An 8,039-nucleotide genomic window follows, 5' to 3' on the forward strand; every position below is an offset into this window, starting at 1 on the left:
ACAGCATGCACCATGTCTGGGAGATGCAACAAAAACACCTCGAGTGCATCCAGGACCCTCCACATGTAGAGTTGTACACAAAGACGGGGACACTCCAGAAGGGTGGCAAAGTCCTAAACGTGCTTAGGTGCGGCAGGGGGTCATCCTCGCTGGAGAGTTTTCACGGCCACCAGTGTGCCTTCATTCCTGGTAAATTCTGAATATTAAATTGCAGTATGTTTTGTAGATTTTTACGTTGAAAAGATCGCTATTGTGTCAACAACAGAACCCTGGGTGCTACCTGGATTTGGCTTGTTTTCATGGAATTTACTATCAGTCTCATTATTATGTGTTACTGTTCTATAACTGTGTCATTAAATTTGTATGTCCTCAGTTTAAAATAATTGCTGACTGAATCTGTGCATTTTCATTCTTAGGATGGAGATGCAATGCCATGCACACACAAATGTACATGTTAGAGGGGGCCTCGAGGTGGAACATGAGCCGGGCAAAATAAGCTGTATCTGTGGTGGGGGCCTCAACCCTAAGGACATTTGATGTCTGCACAATGTCTCATTTAAACAGCATGAGCCAACGGGTCCTTGGTCGGGCTTTGATGCCAGAATTTACCCCTCCAGGAAAACCCACTGGTAAGATATCTCACAGGAAAATGCTGAGCATTGGAGTATTTCTCTCTCTCCTGTGTTTGTTTGTTTGTGTGTGTGTGAGTGTGTGTGTCCTCTCCCCATTAACAATGTGGTACAAATTATTGCAGGGGAGCGCATTGCAGTGGAGTACTTGTTGGCCCAGTCCAATAGAGGCGACCAGTTGATTGCACACCACAATGACATGCCTGAAGTCCCCCCAGAGGAGCCCGAAGAGGATAGTGAAATTGACACGACTGTGTGCCATGCAGCTGACCTTAGGGCTGATGACTCTCCAGTAGCTGTCGTGCAGGTCCAGGTGACAAGTCAGGTGGGTGACACTGAACCCAAATCCCCAGATGAGGAGGTCACTGAGGAAGAGGAGGATGACACTGCAAGTCCTAGCACATCAAGCCAGGTAATATTGCTATCCTGTATTATTTTTTACTTTTAAAAAAAATGTATCTGGTACAGTGCAAAACGCCTATTGTCACCAATGTGTAAAGTTAAAATATATGCATGTACAATGCAAAATAATTATTACAACACCGTATATGTTTATTGGACTGTGTTTGGCATTTTTCTCAATTTCCAGAGTACACAGTGTGATTCCGGAGGTGTCTTGGGCTGGGAGGCAGTTGATGCCCTGGCAGCCTACTTGGTTGGCCTAAACCGAACGATCACTGCCTTGTCATCACAAGAGGAGGCCAACATAGTCCAGCTGTACATGGCTCTGCATGCCATGGACAAGGTACCATCAAAATATAGCCAGAGGGTTAAGAAGAAGGCTTTGACAGGACCTTGGAGAGCATCCAGGAAGCAGAGTGGCTCTGCTCCAGGACAGCAGGCAGCAGAGAGGTAATTTGACTATTTGGATCGTCACTAGTTTATAACCCAGTATACAGTTCAGATTATATCATCTTTCTTTTCCATAGATTGTTCATGACTCATGGGCAGGCAGCTCAGGACCCTGAAGTCCACAGGGTCTGTGAATGTGTTTGCCTGAGGCTTTTGAAAGAGTTTCAGCAAGCACGGAACAGGCCCAGGGACACACAAGGAAAAACTCTGCCAATTCCACAATCTATTGTGGTGGTATACAGCCACTTAAAACAGCTGATGGAGGACAGCAGAGGGTTCTAGGACAGACTAACCTAGTTCTGGTCCCGATAAACACCACTACTGTCTCCTCGTGGTGAGTCTTGTTTTATGCGATACTTTTGCACAATCACAGTAGTATATCAAGATTGTACTTATAAAACCTTCTTGTACATGCTTTTAAAAAATGATGCTACAGGAAGTAAAGACAATGGGCTTTTATTCACTTAAATTGCTAATTTAAGATGAAGAATGTTTCTCTTGCAGGCTACTAAAAAGACAGAAACGTGTAGACAGAGACATGCTTCTGCAGGGTACTGCACTGCCCAAACAAGTATATTTGGCAAAGGAGGCTCTTCCTGAAGTGCGCGAACTTCCAGCTGTTCCTGCACAGCATGGGCATGAGGCCATGGTATTTCAGGATTCAGCAAATCCGGAGGGAGAGGCCTTCATTCGTAAGCGTATCTCCAACAGGTGCCCAATGCCCACCCCTCCTCCTGGATCTTACTCTGCATTTCCCATATACCCACCAGCATCACACTTTGCATTCCCCTCTGGGTCCTACCCACCCTTTCCCAGCTACCAACCAGGTCTACCACTGCCTCATTCTACCCAATTCCAGCCACCTCCCCAATTCCAGCCGCCTCCCTAATTCCAGCCGCCTCCCCAATTCCAGCCACCTCCCCAATTCCAGCCGCCTCCCCAATTCCAGCCCCCTCCCCAATTCCAGCAGCCTAATACCTTGCCATCACAAACTTGTCCCTCCACTCAGCCCAGGCAGCGCACATGGAGAAGGCAGAAAGCTGCCCAAGAGGATGAGGAGCGAGTGGCTAGAGGTGAACCACCACGGAAACGACTAGCAAAGGATATATATCACTATATCTGCAAGCAGTGTGGGCAGGCAAAAAATAAGACAACTGGCCACACTCAGCTGAAGGGCCGGTGGTATTGTCCAGCCTCAGGCCTCTCTGTTGCACAGTGGAGGGAGAATGTACAAGGAGTTCTTTGATTTTTTTTTCATTGGTGTATATAGTAATGTATATAGTTAGGTTTTTATATAGTTGCATATGTTGTGCTGTGTGTGTGTTGTGCTGTGAACATTTTGTTTTTAGTTGCTGTTTCCAGTGTTTAATTTGCAGTGTTGGTAAAAAAAAAAAGAAAGACACAACTCTTGTGGTGTAATAGTAACACATCCACCCTTTGGGTGGAAGATTCCAGGTGCAAGTCCTGACAAGAGTGTGTGGTGTGTTTGTCAGATTATTATTATTATTATAAATTTTTTTATTAAAAAATGTATAGTCAAAAACCAATCAAACACTTTACTTAAATCCTTTGTGAGTGTTCATGAAGTTTGATGGATAATTTTTTTTCTTTTTCTTGCTTTCCCTCCTTTCTCCTTCTCTTTTCCCTTTCTTTCCCCCTTGTAGCAGTCCCTTTTGCCCTGTTTTTGGCCGAGTGGTTAAGGCGATGGACTGCTAATCCATTGTGCTCTGCACGCGTGGGTTCGAATCCCATCCTCGTCGATCCTTGCTGTGATTGTTCATCTGCTTTGCACATTTGGTGCACTTTCCTTATGTGACACGTTCACCTCATGCAGTGCGATTCAAAACGGTCGATGATCCGAATCAGGTGTGTTAAATAATGGAAGCACGCAATGCATTAAGGACACGAGACCTATTCTTCAACAACACGAAAAGCTTCAAAAGAAGCTGGCAAAAATTTCCAAGGCTGACTCTATTTCATGTCATCCTGGCGGGGTATTGGGTAAAGCTTTCAACCAGCAATGATCGTGCCTCGGATGAGCCTCATAGGCTACAATATTGCCTCTGCGACAGAATGGTGGCAAGGGTCGCAACCTTTCAGCTGGAGCCATGTGGACGTGGAATGACAGGGTGGTAATTAGCTCCAAACTGCTTGGTGTGTCTACGAAAACCAGTAGGCAGTATGTACGAGAAGCCTTATTCACTGTTCTCTCTTTACTTAAAGAGGAGTGTGTGTTGCTTTCCCGAACCCCTGGGGGAAGAGAGTTATGGGTATCTTGGCAACAAAGGGGTGGAGTCGTAAAGCTCGCGGTCTGGGTCAGGATAGATTCTGTTTGACGAGGCCCCTGGGGGGTTGGGTAGGATACAGTGACGAGTGCAAAGACACTGCAAACAAGTTCTGAGGGAGGTCCTGTGTCAAATGTGCTACCTTTTGCTAGACTCAGGTGTTCTCTCAAAACGGCAACGGAGACCAGAACGACAGAGGGCCACAATGACAAGCGCTTGTCTGAGGGGGGTCATGAGATAGGAGCAAGCTCAGCTTTTAAGAGTACAAAGAACATCAGTCACAAACGGTGAAAAATGCAGCAGGTGCTGGACAAAGTTCAAACTTTCGAGAGCGCACGTGTTTAACCTCCTGCATTCGAATGCGCAAACAAATGGAATATGCTTTGAAATTCTACGTGTTCAACTGTACGCATATCTCAGCGTACATGTACAAAAATTAACTATACTTTGGTTTCAAGGGTGAGCTTCAACATCACAGTGCTAAAAGGTTCTTCAGGAAAACCACCGGATCCCAGAGTTCAGTCGGACACTCACACGAGTGACGAGGTGGCCGAGTGGTTAAGGCGATGGACTGCTAATCCATTGTGCTCTGCACGCGTGAAACCAGTAGGCAGTATGTATGAGAAGCCTTATTTGCTGCTCTCTCTTTACTTAAAGAGGAGTGTGTGTTGCTTTCCCGAACCCCTGGGGGAAGAGAGTTATGGGTATCTTGGCAACAAAGGGGTGGAGTCGTAAAGCTCGCGGTCTGGGTCAGGATAGATTCTGTTTGACGAGGCCCCTGGGGGGTTGGGTAGGATACTGACGAGTATTGCAAAGTTAGCCATATATATAACTAGGAGAAATAAAATTGAACAGAAAGGGGAACAAGAACTTATAAAAGCTTTAAAAAAATGGTAAAATCACGACTTGTTATTGTGTTTAATTTTAATAAATTAATGAGTACATTGGATATCTTTGAAGTTGAGTGGTGCTGTGATAATGTGCTGTTCATTAGTTGAAAATGAACTGGTTATTTCTGAAGTGTTGAAGTGATTTGTTTTTTTATGATATTTTTGTAATAAAAGGATTGTTTTTGATAAACAAAAATGCATGTGCAAATTGTAAACTGAAATTGTAAACCCTTTGTATGTGACTTTAATTTGCACAGATGTTGGTGATTTGAAGCAGATAATTGAGAGGAAATTATTAAAAGTGAGATATATTTGAGATAAACAGTACAGAAAAACACAGATGTGATAGTTACAGATATGTCTCAAACATATTAACCCAAGTATACTTGGCTTTTTACCCAACATGCAGATTTCATCACCTGACTAGTACACATACTAGTGACTGCAGCAATTATATTCTCCACCAGATGGCAACAAAGTCTAAACGTAGCCAGAGAAAAACTGCATAAAAGAAAGAAAACCAAACACAGACAAACTACAAATGCTACCTCAATGAATGCCTGCAGGGTTGAGAGACCCAACTAAAATATTATAAAATGTAAGATGTCTATAGAAGTTATAATTTATGGCAAGAGATTGAGCAAACTCTGGGTAAAGTTGAGGCTGAGAGAGGAGAAATACTTTTGCAACATAATGTGTATGTATGGAAGCCTGTTTCTGACACTGAATAAAAACAAATATGTGACCGTGTACCACAAAACCGGTCAATATGATTATTTTAAATTATTATAAATTGATATTTACACTAACCCTGAATAAATCATCTTTCCATTGATGTCTGGTTTGTTCTGAGGACAATATTTGTCTGAGATACAACTATTTGAAAATCTGGAATCTGAGGGAGAAATCATCTTTAAAGTTGTTCAAATGAAGTTCTTAGCAATGCATATTACTAATAAAAAAGTAAGTTTTGTCATGCCAAAGTAATCTTGTAATCTTCATGGAACATAATCTTTACTCAATATCCTAATGATTTTTGGCAATAAAAGAAAAATCTATAATTTTGACCCATAGGCCTACAATGTCTGTTGCTACAAATATACCTATGCTACGTTTGACTGCTCTGGTGCTCCAGGGACACATATTTATAAAGCTATTGCAACTTTTTATGTCAGTTCTGTTTTTCTCACAATTGCATGATATAAACTCATGATTCTGGCTTTTTTCTTGTAATTCTGGTTTATTTTCTCAGAATTGTTCAGTCCAGTTCTGAGGGGAAGAAAATTGCGACTTCATATCATCCGATTCATATCATGCAGAGACACAGTTAGTGTTTGATCTTAATTTTTAATTTATTGTTTTAGACTTTTCTCTCTCACCTTGTGTTCAAATGTCAACAAATGTCTTAGTCGTAGTAAATGTCTTAGTAATGTACCTAGTATTATTGGTGTTTATTGACCACCTTCATTAAATAATCATTTTTATGATAAATTACACAATATTATGCAAAAGTTTGATTTTACTAAATAATTTTTTTTGCCGATTTAAATGTAAATTGGCTTAATAAAATGCACAGATTTGAGATAACTTGTAAGTTTACCTACGAGAATAACTAGATCCTCCGAAACACAAATTGATTAAATTTTTAGTAATAAACCAGATCATATAGTAAAGTATTCCAGTATGATTACAATGCTATCTGACCATAATTTAATAGTAATTGTAAGAAAATTGGCAAAGAAAAGATTAATTTATCAGACTATAATCAGAACATCGTGTCATTTTAGAATAACAAAAAAGTTAATTTAATCTTTTTTAAAAAGGCACTAGAAAAATATAAGTTGGGCAGAAATGTATTCTCATAACTGTACTGAAAGAAATGCAAATGTTCTAAATGACACTATTCAATATATTACAAACTATTTTATGAGGCATATTAAACGTAGACCTAGAAAAACAAAATAGTTTACCTTGGCTAAATGAAGATATATGGTCACTTATGAAGCAAAGAGTTTATGCACTGAAACAGTATCTTAAGTGTATCTAGTTTAGAATATGAGAAGTGAAGCTTAAATAAATTAAGAAATAAAGTAATTAGTGAAATTAGAAAAGCTAAAGCAAAATTTTATAACTCTGTAATAGAGGAGGGAAAAGGAAATACAAAATTTCCTTTGTGGAAAAGTTGTATTTTGGCAGCCATATCACCCTGGAGCCCAAGACCGGTTTCCCACTGAAGCTAAGCAGGGCTGAGCTGGTCAGTACCTGGATGGGAGACCTCCTGAGAAAACTAGGTTGCTGCTGGAAGAGGTGCTAGTGAGGCCAGCAGGGGGGGCTCACCCTGTGGTCTGTGTGAGGCCTAGCACCCCAGTGTAGTGATGGGGACACTATACTGTCAACAAGCACCGTCCTTCGGATGAGACGTTAAACCGAGGTCCTGACTCTTTGTGGTCATTAAAAATCCCCAATTCGCCCATTGGCCTCGGACCATCATGGCCTCCTAACAATTCCCATATCCGCTGATTGGCTTCATCACTCTGTCTCCTCTCCACCAGTAAGCTTGTGTGTGGTGGGCGTTCTGGAGCACTATGGCTACCGTCGCATCATACAGGTGGATGCTTCACACTGGTGATGGATGAGGAGATACCCCATGTCTATGTAAAGCACTTTGAGTGCCTAGAAAAGCGCTATATAAATGTAAGGAATAATTATTTTATTATTATCAAAATTGATATGGGAGAAGGTTGACCAGTAGTACAGAAGAAACAGTCGGGCAACAGATAAGGACAGCAGTTTGTAAGTGTTTTGCCTCATTTTCTCATTAAACTACTGCATGATCGTCATTGCTAGGAAACTTTGGTTTATTTACTGTGTGTCTTACCCAGTGGCCTGTACCATGAAGCTAGATTAGCTGGCTAGCCAAGTAAGTTTCAGGTTAGTTTGCACCAATCCTGGGTTTTAGGTACAGGTAAGTGGCTTGGCTTTTAGCGGCATTCATTGACATAGTAATTTACACTCCACGGCTAACCTGCTCCAGGGCAGATTATATTCTGGGTTAGAGATCTCAAACTGAAGGTGGACCAATCAGATGTGAGAGAAGTGACACATGTCTGACACAAAGTCACTCCCCCAGTTTGTCTTGCTCCAAATTAAAGGTCACTAATGCTAAAAAAAAAAATAAAAAAATAGAAGAAGTCTGGCTTTAATGATAATCATTTATATAATTATTATGATTCATATTATTAGTATTATTTATCTATTACACACAAGCAGTTTTAGTTTAACAGTTATTATAAATCATTTATTTAAAATAAATATGATTGTATACAGATCATGTAATATAAATAAGCTGTAGTATCAAAAGATTGCACTATTTAAAAAATAAA

General features: G+C 40.9%; 1 non-coding gene across 1 annotated transcript; it reads right to left on the minus strand.

The window, feature by feature from the left end:
- Nucleotides 1-3,415: 3,415 nt before the first annotated feature.
- On the minus strand, nt 3,416-3,556 carry LOC132131019 (U4 spliceosomal RNA). Its single transcript, XR_009428825.1, has one exon. It is a non-coding gene; the product is annotated as a U4 spliceosomal RNA (small nuclear RNA).
- Nucleotides 3,557-8,039: the final 4,483 nt, after the last annotated feature.

The sequence above is a fragment of the Carassius carassius genome, chromosome 47 (assembly GCF_963082965.1).
Source record: "Carassius carassius chromosome 47, fCarCar2.1, whole genome shotgun sequence".
NCBI lineage: Eukaryota > Metazoa > Chordata > Actinopteri > Cypriniformes > Cyprinidae > Carassius > Carassius carassius.